This window comes from Mercenaria mercenaria, chromosome 12 (assembly GCF_021730395.1).
Source record: "Mercenaria mercenaria strain notata chromosome 12, MADL_Memer_1, whole genome shotgun sequence".
Classification (NCBI taxonomy): Eukaryota; Metazoa; Mollusca; class Bivalvia; order Venerida; family Veneridae; genus Mercenaria; species Mercenaria mercenaria.
Genome location: NC_069372.1, coordinates 10,962,269 through 10,974,486, shown reverse-complemented (window position 1 = coordinate 10,974,486; position 12,218 = coordinate 10,962,269). Strand labels below are relative to the sequence as shown.

Below are 12,218 nucleotides of genomic sequence, written 5' to 3'. Positions count from 1 at the left end.
TTACAATATAGATGTAAAAGTCCAGTTTAAAAAAGATCATTACTCCAGATAAGATAATCGACCATAAAAGTCCGGAAAGTATGCGCATTTCCACGTGTATCATCGAAATCGTACGACTTCAGTACACAATTTTTTCTGACGTTTCAATGTCAGAAAAAGGGCAAAACAATTACTGGACATAAAAGGCCCGAGTGCGCATAGCACGTTTCATAGTTAAATACAATTTTGGTCAGACGCAGAAAGGGCAAACTGACAGACAAAGCGCATACGTATATTCCCTAAAACAGGTTTTAAATATTGACAATGTTGACAGTTACCTTTCTGTCAGTTTCAACACTTTACACATATAACTCATTATTTCCATGGAGCATGTTTTCGTTTATGTCAAACAAACGCAAGATTTATTGTAAACAATTTTTTATGGCAACTATTTTAGCACTAGCCGGCTAATTCACTGAGACTCTTGGTCAATCATACGTATATGTAGATGTTTTTTGGCTTTCTTCTTCCCTAAAAAATGCTGCCTTTTCAATGGTGCATGAACAAACTACATGTCATGTCGTAAACAATAAGTACATCACCGATATGTTGCCATAACAGTGACCAATTCTGATCGACTTACTATTTACGAAATAAAGCGTCAATTTTGCATGTAAATCTCCATTGATAAACGCATATATTCTCCCCCAAAGAAAATGCGTTTTAATGCATTTAGATGGCAGTTCGTTTATACAGACGACTGGTTATAAACATTGTATTAATTTAATTTAAACTCGTTACAGTATTTAATTTAACTTCGTTACAGTTTAATTTATTCATTTACAAACGTGCACTTACTTTCATTCTTAGCAGAGAAACATGACCTGTCAAATTTGTCAACACATGTTAGTCCTTTTGACAGTACATTCATGTAAACATTCGAGGATAGTCCAAACTTGTTCCATTTAATTCCATTTAGGACACTGTCGTGAATTATATTCATATTCATTATGCATTGCATGTAGATTTAAACAGAAATTTAACGTTTATGAATCCTGTCCTTAACTGTTTTTACGTTAAGCGGCGAAAATTATGACTCAACGAGGCAATGTGCTAAAACAGAAGGATAAATATCAAACAAGGAAAGCCAGGTTCCAAAGACGCAGCCTCCCTAAACTGCAACCAAGCACATGGACGTGCTCACGACCAACACACACTCGCCCACTAAGCAAACACACGAGGACAAAACGAACAAATAAAGGAACACAGTGGGGCATCGTCTTGGAATGGTCGGTGACAAAAACACCACTGGGGATCTTAAACAGGTTTATGGTGCAACTAATCTCTATCGTACCCCCACCATGCTCCAAAGTCACAGGCCATAGTAAATAAAAGTTATACACACTAGAAGAATCCCTAACATACGCAATGGCAACAGAAGGTAAAAAGCGCAAAATGCTATTCTTAAGAACAACAACAAAAAAAAACATGTACTCTATGCCCAAAGACACAGCAAGAAGGGAAACGCCCTCAAGAGCCAGACCTATTCGGTCGGTAAAATTTCAATGAACATCCCTTCGAATAATAAATGATACTGCCCAAGTTGAATGATGGACCAGGTTAAGGTTAAGTTGATGAACGCTCATGACAGATTGCATCATTCTGTTTTTGTAGAAAAGATTAAGTGGTTAAAGCCTTCCAAACAGAGTGTGATGTCAATGTAGACTAGATGGTCTGCTTTTGTGTTGAATTATGTCATTAATGCACGGATATAGATGTCCTTCCACATTCCACTGTTAGGTTATTACAGTTTCGTCTCAACATTTTACGACGTAGCGATTTGTCTCATTTTATTTCGCATTGTCTTTGCAAAAATGTGTTTGCTTTATGGATTCCTTCAGATAATTAATTGATAATCAGTTAAAAATGACAACTATTTAACATAAAAAATATTGATCCTCAAATCTAACCGTAACAGCAGGAAGCAAAATTAAACCTGTTGATGAAGTCTTTACGTAAACATAAGTGATCAAAGGATAAGGTCATAAAAAGTAAATAAAACTTGTTTTGATCTTCAAGACAAATTATCCGCGTTTTTCATAACTATTCAACTGTTGATATAAATATTGAATTAGCAAACGGGAAACCAGGTTCGGGACTGTTTGATACAAATGTTTTTATTTAAACTGCGCAGCAGTTTAATTCATGTGAACATATTTTCTTTTCTTATAGCTATACGGTTTTACTTTCATAACAGTTATACTTTGAGGTAACACAAAAACTTGATAACATATTTCTTGATAACATATATACTATGCTTCCTGTTGTTTAATTTTTAATGTTTCTCGTGATAGATAAATTATGTAAAATGTTCGCCATTTTAATACGATGTACCACTTACACTCATCTAAGAAAACGCTTAAGTAAAATTATGTTTCTCAAATATAATATATGCACTTCAGCGTGATCCTGTATTAGCCGACATTGGGGTATATGAAAACCTTATGCAACTAATCGCTATGTAGTTAATCATTTGTCCTTTTAGAATTCCGGAAAAACGCGTGGCTTATGACTGGAGATACAATACATGTCATTTTCTATGTCTGGCGTCAAAGATCTTATCATTGTAAAACTAGTATACGTCACAGCCTTATGATGATTTATTAAAAGTTCCATTCTAATCAAATGGTGATGCCCTTGATGGATCATGATGTATTCCATTATATATCCAGCAAAATGCTAAACCTATCAATTGAAAGGAATAAATTCTGTAGTAGTTGTTCAGATAAGCTGTTGTCTACATCATCCTCAATGTACAATCAAAATGTTCATTTCATCCTTCTACATCACAACTTGTGTAATTACATTTGTTTCATTATCAGTTTTCTTCATTTGAGGAAGCCATCCAGCTGGCTTAGGGAAGGTCGGTGGTTCTACCCAGGTGCCCGCCCGTGATGAAATAATACACGGAGGGGCACCTGGGCTCTTCCTGTAACAACAAAGCTTGAAAGTCGCCATATAACCTATGATTATGTCGGTGGGACGTTAAGCCTAACAAAAAATAAAATAAATAAATAAATAAAAAATTAAACATCTGAAGACTAATCCTGCCACTCCAGGCACAGACATAATTCGGAAGGACATACCAAGACACCAATGTCGGATGTACCGATTTCTCTCGGTATATAAGTGATTCAAAACAATGTTCCCATGAACCAGCTGACTTTAATTCAGTTCTAATGAAACACAGGTTAAATGATGAACTATTCAAATAGTATACTGATTCCACATAGTTATAGTTCGAGTTCAGTAAAAATTGTATTAAACTACTTATCTCTACAGCTCTCCGTCGTTTTTATACACTTTTCAATTTGGAAACATTGAGGCTTAACATCAAATTTAGAATAATAAGTAAAAGGTAAATGTTCTTGGCTATCAAAATTGCAACAAATTGAAGTAGCCATTTTACAATCATATGACTGAAAGTTGTCCATAATAGCGCCTTAGTATGAGTATGATAGGGATCAAAAGAAACAAGAGAGCCAGGGAATCGGACGGATAGTTGACACTCTCTCTAAACATCATATTTACCATATTTTGCATACAAACTTACTAATGACCATTGTTTCGTAAAGATTTCATATTGCAGTAAAATGATCTTTCAGCCACAGATAGACCAAAATCATTTTCTTCCAACGCATCTGCATAAAATTCATATTATTATCTGTGAAAGCAAATGACTACCACGAACAATATACATTCTGTGTCCTGTGCCATATAATGAATAAATCGAAAGGTAAAACAAGCGGCAGAAATGGCTGGATTAAAAAAAAAACACTGAAGTTTTCAACATACCGCTGAAGAAACTAAGACAGACGGGTTCTCCAATTCTACGCGCATTATTAAGTTATATGGTATTATTTTCCATCGTTACATATGTATATCATTTATTTATCATAACTATGCAATATTGTAGGCAAAAAAAACGCTCAAAACATTTGAAATGCATTTGTCAGAAATTGGAATTTCATGCTAGGTTCACTTTTATTAAATACAGTGGGAACTATAGTTTTTGAGACTTTGTACACTTGTTAATCATCATTAAGTAAGTAAGGAGATCAAAGAACCAGAACTCTCTCTCTCTCTCTCTCTCTCTCTCTCTCGCTCTCTCTCTCTCTCTTGCATTTAAGTGAGTAACATGGCCATTTTTAACTTTGTTCTTTTTTCCTTATGTCCATTTTCATGGAATACTGTAGTTTTCAAATGTCTCGTTCATTATCAGGTGATGAGTATGTAGGCTAAGCGACACTACTTTTTTCATACATACTTTTGTCAAGCACTTACGGAAGAGCGTTGGTATCCAGAGGCGTTGCTCTTGTTATATGTACAATACTCAATTAAAATGTAAATGAATTAATACAAAAGCATTATGATCGTTTAAGACATATCTATATGAGCATTTTGATTTGTTATTATTGTATTGGACTGACTCATATCTATTAATTGATACTGAATGCGGGGGAACGCCTCCTGGTTCCTGTCAAAATACTCGGAAAAAATGCATTCAGTAGTAACTGTAAATAAAAATTAGAGGGAGAGTGTACGGTGTTCCGTTTATTCCTGAATCCAATACCACGAAAGTCTGAAATCACGAAACTGCGATGATGAAAGTCGAAATCATGATGAAAACCGAAAGCACGGAAATGAAAACACGAAACCACGATGGTGGAAACGCCAAATGATATCGCGTTTTCATCATCGTGGTTTAGTGATTTCGAATTTCACCATCGTAGTTTCGAGTTATCACCATTGTGATTTCGACTTCCGCCGTCGCGTTTTCGACTTTCACCATCGTAACTTCGTGATTTCAATTTTCGAGGTATGGGGTTCAGAAATAAAGATATCGATGGTTCAAACGGAACACCGTAAAAGTGCTGTCGAGTTCTCAGCTTTCTTTATTTATGAAAACTTTTGTGCAGTCTGTACAATATGCAGAATAGCTTCCTAAGTAATATAAGTGTGTACTGAAATGGCAAGAACTTAGCTGAACGTTATATCATACTCATAAACTATCAGCCTACATGGTAGTGATTCATGAACTGTTATCTTTGTTATACGTTGCTATCTGTTTTCAGATTGTTGAAATTTCGATATTTATTTAGAGGTTTACCCTTTTTAAAAGTTATCAATCTTTAAATCAATTCAGTTTATCAGACAATGCTGATTTACTTAAGTTATATATTTACACACTTGTTTATGAAACAAATTGCCCTAGTGCCCGGGATTTCGAGAAATAACGTTAGCATTTAGATATATTTGATGAAAATGAAATGCAATCCAGAACGGATCTAACACAGCTTGCGAAAGGAAGTTTTATATAAATGTGTTTTTCTGAAAACGAAACAAAAAAGCGAACTAAAGGTATCAATTTTATCTTTTTAATTGCTATCATAAATATCATGTTTGATGTACTGATAATAAGTATCCTTTATGGTTGCGATTACCTAATTTCTGTCTTGTCAACGAAATAAATAACTCTGATAGTCTTCCATATAGACTAGCAAATATTATTTTAATTTGTGGTTCATTTTCAGATAAATAAAAAGAATGGGACGAAAATGTTCTATATTTCTGTGGAGTGCTGTCGATTTACTTCTTTTGGTACTATTTTCGTATCATTGCCTTGGTCAAGAAAGAAAACATCATGTTCTTCATTTGATAAGCGACGAAACAGATGACGCTCTTGCAAGCGTTTTCGGAACTGCTGGAATAATATTCAACATGACAATTAAGAAAAACATTTTAGCTATATTTAAAGCAATGTGTTGCTCTGCAGAAGCGAGCAGATGGCACAAAATTCTTTCCATTATTTCTTTGTGTGTGCGTTGGACTTGCAATAGCGTTGCTAGCAAATATTAAATAGAACATACGTAATGAGTCTTCAAAGTCTTGTGATAGTAACGTTGTAAAATTGTAGTTCAATTGAATAAATGTCTTTCACCATTTTTAAAAGTATAGGTATGAAGTATTTCAAAAATATCACCACAGTGATATTTAAAGCTGCGATAATGTCAAAAATGTTCTCTGTGAACACACTCAGCATGAACTTTCGTTCATAGCGGTATAAAAATAAATCTGCATTTAGTAGGGCAAAGTTAATTCCAATTTGTATACCACTCACTTATACATTTTACTGTTAAATCTAATACTTATGTTGTCCAACAGATGTTTCCTGATCACAAGTTGTATTTGTTTAATGTTTGAAGAGTGTCCGATGTCTCGTTACATCCTTGATAACAATTATTTTCTAAGCAATGAGTGGTGCCTTACTTGAACATGGTTTCCTTCCACATTTCCAAAGAAAAAACGTGTTGATTAAGCTATACTATGCGCATAAAGATTCTGATGTTCAATACTTCAAATAAGCCAAAATTAAAATTGTGTGTGCAGTGTGGGAGTCCCATAAACTACCAAAGTGTATCACAAATGTTCCCTAAATTGTCAGTAAAAGAGTTAGACAGAAATCGACTATTTTAGGGTCTCAATCCCTTCCTCACTGAATTAAAAGTGCTATAACTCAAGAATAGGTTAATTTGTTACAAAACTGTGAGACACTTTTATTGACCACACTTCAATTAAACAGACAAATTTTGAATTTTATCCTTAGGCTCAATTTTCGTCAAATGCTGAACTTCCTTTATTTTCTGCCTGCCAATGAATTAGACTACTTCATTCTTCAATTCAATGTATTAATAGGTCGACAGTGTGAATGTTGTTAATAAAATCTGTATAAAGATCCTTTGGGAGCATAGAACGAAACTAAGCAATATAATAGCAGACTCGGTTTGATTGAGTCTGTTCATGACAGGTTATGAAATGTGCAACACACCTCATGCCGCCTAGCACCGGGTACGTACCGGCTTAAACGGAATTCTAATTGTAAAAATGAATGTACTCCATGATCCTTAAAGACCAGAAAATATAAATAATTAGGCCTCTTGACCAAGACAGCCAGTCAAAATCCGTTATATTTACCTGGTGAAAATCACCCATTTGATTTAGATTTCCCTAAAGCAATATAACTCCCATTAACGCTTCATCTAAAGCCTTGGATGACAGCTGATCACTGTTTTGTTAAGGTTCTCTTAGATGTTAAAAAAGAGACTAGTAGGAGCATGTCATTTAGAAACTTTGAAAAATTTGAACGAACCAGAATTGTCCAGCGACCTAAGTGCAATAAACGTTGATTCACAAAATATAGACAAGTTTGTGAAAGAGTTTGAATCGGAAATAGAGGATGTCCTGAATAAGCACGCTCCCCTAAAAGAAAAAAACTATAATTCAGAGAGCACCCACACCGTGGTTCAATAATAAATTGCTACATCTAAAGCAACAAGTTAGAAAGTCCAAGCGTATATGGAGGCGTTATGGTAAAACAGATCAGTTTGAGTCGTATAAACAAGTCAGAAATGAATACAATTTTGAAATCAAACGTCAAAAGAGAAACACATTCAGTGAAAAGATAGAGAACGCTAAAGGTGATTCCAAGACTCCGTATGGATTGGTATATGAACTAACTGGTACCAAATCTGAAAACCCACTGCCTCAAAGAGAGTCTAATAATTCTTTGGCCGAAATATTTGCGGACTTTTTCATGGCAAACATCTCAAAAAATACGTCAATCCCTAAGTGAATACAAAACTTTGAACCTCAAGTAAAGGATATACAAAATTTAAACAAATTTACTGAATTGACTCAAGATGAAGTGAAAAATTTCATCAATGAATTGAATACTACATCTTCAGAGTTAGATATTTTGCAAACACGTATTCTGAAATCACATGTAGATGAACTTTTCTCTAGTATCACTAAATTGGTGAATCTCTCATTACAACAAGGTGTTTTCCCAGTGAAATACAAACAAGCAGTTGTTAGACCTCTGATAAAAAAAAGCAGGTCTTGAACTAGAGCTTTCCAATTATCGTCCTGTGAGTAATTTATCATTTCTATCAAAACTTATTGAGAAAGCTGTTCTTTACAGATTAAACAAACATGTAAATCAAAACAGACTTTTGCCTAAGAACCAGTCTGCATATAGGATATACCACTCCTGTGAATCTGCGCTACTTCTGTCGGTCAATGATCTTCTAAGTGGTATGGAGAAAAAGGAAGTCACGGCCCTTAGTGCGATTGACTTAAGTGCGGCATTTGACACTGTCGACCACGACATTCTTCTAGATGTCCTAAAAGCGCAATATGGCGTCTGTGATACAGCTCTTCAATGGGTAGACTCCTATTTAAGGCCTCGTACTTGTAAAATTAATATCAACAATATATGTTCATCAGACCGCCATCTTGAATGCAGTGTGCCCCAGGCAGTTGCCTTGGTCCGTGGCTGTATCTCACCTATGCTGGAACTCTTTTTGATGTCATTCCAAAATCCATATCAGTCTACGGTTTTGCTGATGATCATAAAGCAGATAAAAGCTTTCGTCCTACACCTGTTTCCGTAGAATCACACGCGATCGGAGACCTTGAAAGGCGCAGTTATAATCAATGACTGGATTAATAGAAACAAACTGAAAATGAACACTTCCAAAACTGAATTTATTATGTTTGGTGGCAGACCTCAATTGAACAAATGTTTTACAAATTCCATTAACATTGCTGGTGATGATGTCAAACGCGAAAGCACAATTAGATATCTCGGTGCATTTCTTGACGAAACCTTGAACTTTAAAGATCATGTAAATCGCAAATGTCGTACAGCCATGTTGAATTACCTACGAACTAAGAACATCCGAAAAAACTTAACAAAAGCAGCCACTGAAATTTTGGTTTTGTCTCTAGTTATTTCACATCTGGATTATTGCAATGTCATACTGTATGGTGTAGCTAACTGTGAGGTGCGTAAGATGCAACGTATTCAAAACATGTGCGCAAAACTTGTCCTTAACAGGAGGAAATTTGACAGTTCTAAACAAGCATTGTATCACTTACATTGGTTGCCGGTGAAAGCAAGAACTGAGTTCAAGATACTTTCTTTCATGTATAGCTGTCACACTGGCAGAGCACCTCTGTATTTAACAGAATTGCTTACAGAGTATATTCCTAGTAGACAAGGTTTGAGATCGTCTGAAAATTCTGAATGTCGTTATGTTGTTCCATACAACAAGTGCAAAACATTCAATGATAGAAGTTTCTGTACTATTGGTCCAAAACTTTGGAATGAACTGCCGTTAGAACTACGCAAAATTAAATAACTTGACACATTCAAAAAATATCTTAAGACACTGTATTTCAGAGATTTCGCGCCATTGTTTTAATTTTTTTGATAACTGTTTTTTATGCGAAAACAGCAGGTTCTTAAATTTCTTAAATTTTTGTAAAAGGTTTTACATTTCAACATTTATATTTCCAAGGTTTGTTTAATTAAACGCACTTGTTGGTAAGGCTCTATGGGTAGGGTAGTGTGTATGATTTCTTTATCAAATAGTATATGATGGTACCATTAACCGGGGGTTTTGAACCTCTATATGAAGCTCGTCTGGGCGTACCATGTGATGCTTTAAGCACTGGTATTCGCAATAGGGGTAAAATGACCTCAAGGGGAGGGGTGCGGTCATGACTGTTTGTTATAATATGACTGTTATTATTATTATTGTCGTTATTAATATTGTTATAATTATTATTATTATTATGTACAACGCCATTGAACATATCATTGTAGAAAAATAGGCGTTTAATCAAATTATTTAGTTTCAAATTCAGTTTCAGCATCATAATTATCCAGGAAATCAAATGCTAAGCTGATGGTCGACAAACTGTGACTAAATTTATAATGTAGCTGGACTTTTCAGAAAGGTGTTTTTATAAACACATGTCAAATGTTTACAGTGTATCCTGCAAATTCATCAAATAAATGTTTTACATTTAAATATTTAGGTTCTTTTTGCATCTGATAAAGGAAAGTGTGATGAATTCATGTGAAATAAAAACAAAAAATGTCAAAAAATGCCAATTAACTCCTTAGTAGTTGTTCCTTTCAACAAGCGCAAAACGTTCAGCGACAGAAGTTTTGGTACTGTTGGACCTAAACTCTGGAATGAATTGCCTCTCGAAATAAGGAACTCAGACACAATAGATGTTTTCAAAAAGAAGTTGAAAACTCATTATTTTGGAAATTACTATGCACTCTTTTAGAAACTGTGATTGTATTTTATAAGAGATTGAACTAACGTGAACTTGATGATTTTATTGTGTAAATACGTTCGAATTGTTACTTGATAACAAACAGCTGTCTTACCGTATCTTAATGTTCTAATATTTTATTAATCTTATCTGATGTCTGATCTTTTTATTTTTTTAATGCTTACTAAATAGTTTATTCACAATGATATTTATGCTCATTTATGTTATATGTCATTAAATATCTTAATTTTTTGTCGTATTTTATGTATTTGTAAAACGCCATTGAATATGTTTTCCGTAAAAATAGGCGTTTAATCAAATAAAACAGTTTCAGTTTCAGTTAGTATGTCCTTATAAGTCTGCCAGTTTTCTTTTATGCATTTACGTGACAAATTAGTATTTCATGAGTGCTAATAGTCGGACATTCGTAGTGTTTATGTAATAAATTTCGATAACATTTCCGGAATTCATGATAGACTAAAACAAATGAACACTTCATATGATTTAGTTTAATATCTCTGCACGTGGTGATTTCTTGTAGTAAGACATGAAGTCAGAAAAAGAGACATCTTTTCACATCATCTTTAATGAGTGGATGTATATTCAGTTAGAACTGTTGTATTTCAATCAGATCGACATTTATGCTTAATCACTCTTTTATATGGTGTTTGCTTTTTAGTATTGCCTTTGACAGTTTATGTAACAAGCAGGCTCCCCTTCAGAAGGATACACATATTTTCACATAACCTTGATTTGCTTTATGTGGGTGTCTGTTTAATTTGGGATCCGAGGTCGGCATTAATTTTCCCGCATTGAGTGTACGCACCCACTATTAAACCCTAACCTTTAGTAAGTATATTGTACACTCAATACGTGCGTACATCTAATAGGGGCGATTTAAAGTTGGCGGGAATCAGATAAAGGGTAGGGAGCTTTAAATGGTTTTCGTCAATTCTTACTGTAAAGTATCTTAACTGATCTACATTATTTTCCATAAATTAGACCTCAATATCTGATAAGTTTTTGTGTATTTCAGTGCATTTTCTAAATGTATCTGTGTAGTTCTTTAAGTAAGTAAGGAGATCAAAGAACAAGAACACACATACACACGCATGCAAGCAATCAACGCACGCACGCACGTACACACACTCTGTGTGTGTCTGTCTTGCATTTAAGTCAGTATTATGGCTCATTCTAACTTAGAAAGTTGGGATTATTTAGTTTTTGTTTTTGTTTATGTCCATATCATTTGAATACTATAGCTTTCAAACTTCTTTTTTATCATCAGGTGATGAGTATGAAGGCCAAGCACAAATACTCTTTTCATACATATTGTCTTTTGCCAAGCACTTAAGGACGAGCGTTGGTATCAAGAGGCGTTGCTCTTGCTATATTTACCATACCCATTTTTTAATACAAATAGTCTAATACAAGAGCATTATGATCGTTTAAAACATATCTATATGAACATTATTATTTGTTATCTCTATATTATTCTGCTTAAACGGGATAGTAACGGGACTGATATCTTTTGAGTGATATTGAAAGTAGGGGCACGCCCCAAGTTTCCTGTTAAAATACTCAAAATTGTAAATGCATTCAGTAGTAACTGTTAAATAAATTAGAGGAAAAGTGCGCTGTTGAGTTCTTGGCGTTCTATATTTAGAATAGCTCCCTAAGTAGTGTAACTGTGTACTGAAATATCAGAAATTTACTTGAACTTTATATCATACACACAAACTATCAGCCTGACAGTGTATGGTAGTGATTCATAAACTTTTATCTCTTTTATACGTTGTTATTTGTTTAAGATTGTTGTAATTTTGATAATCATTTAAAGGCATACATTCTTTAAAAGATATGTATTATGTAAATCAATTTAGTTTATCTGATAATGCTGATTTACGTAAGTTATATATTTATACATTTAGTTATCAAAAAAAATTCCCCTAGTGTCCGGGATTTCGAAAAATAACGTTAGCATTTAGATATATTTGACGTCCAGAACGGATCTAACACAGCTTGCGACAGGAAGTCTTATATAATTT

The 12,218-nt window shown here is 34.2% G+C and overlaps 1 long non-coding RNA gene across 1 annotated transcript; it reads left to right on the top strand.

The window, feature by feature from the left end:
* The first annotated feature begins 5,127 nt into the window (after positions 1 to 5,127).
* LOC128547214 (uncharacterized) lies at positions 5,128 to 5,984 on the top strand. The gene is made up of 2 exons (XR_008366373.1): positions 5,128 to 5,400; positions 5,574 to 5,984. It is a non-coding gene; the product is annotated as an uncharacterized LOC128547214 (long non-coding RNA).
* The last annotated feature ends 6,234 nt before the right edge of the window (positions 5,985 to 12,218 follow it).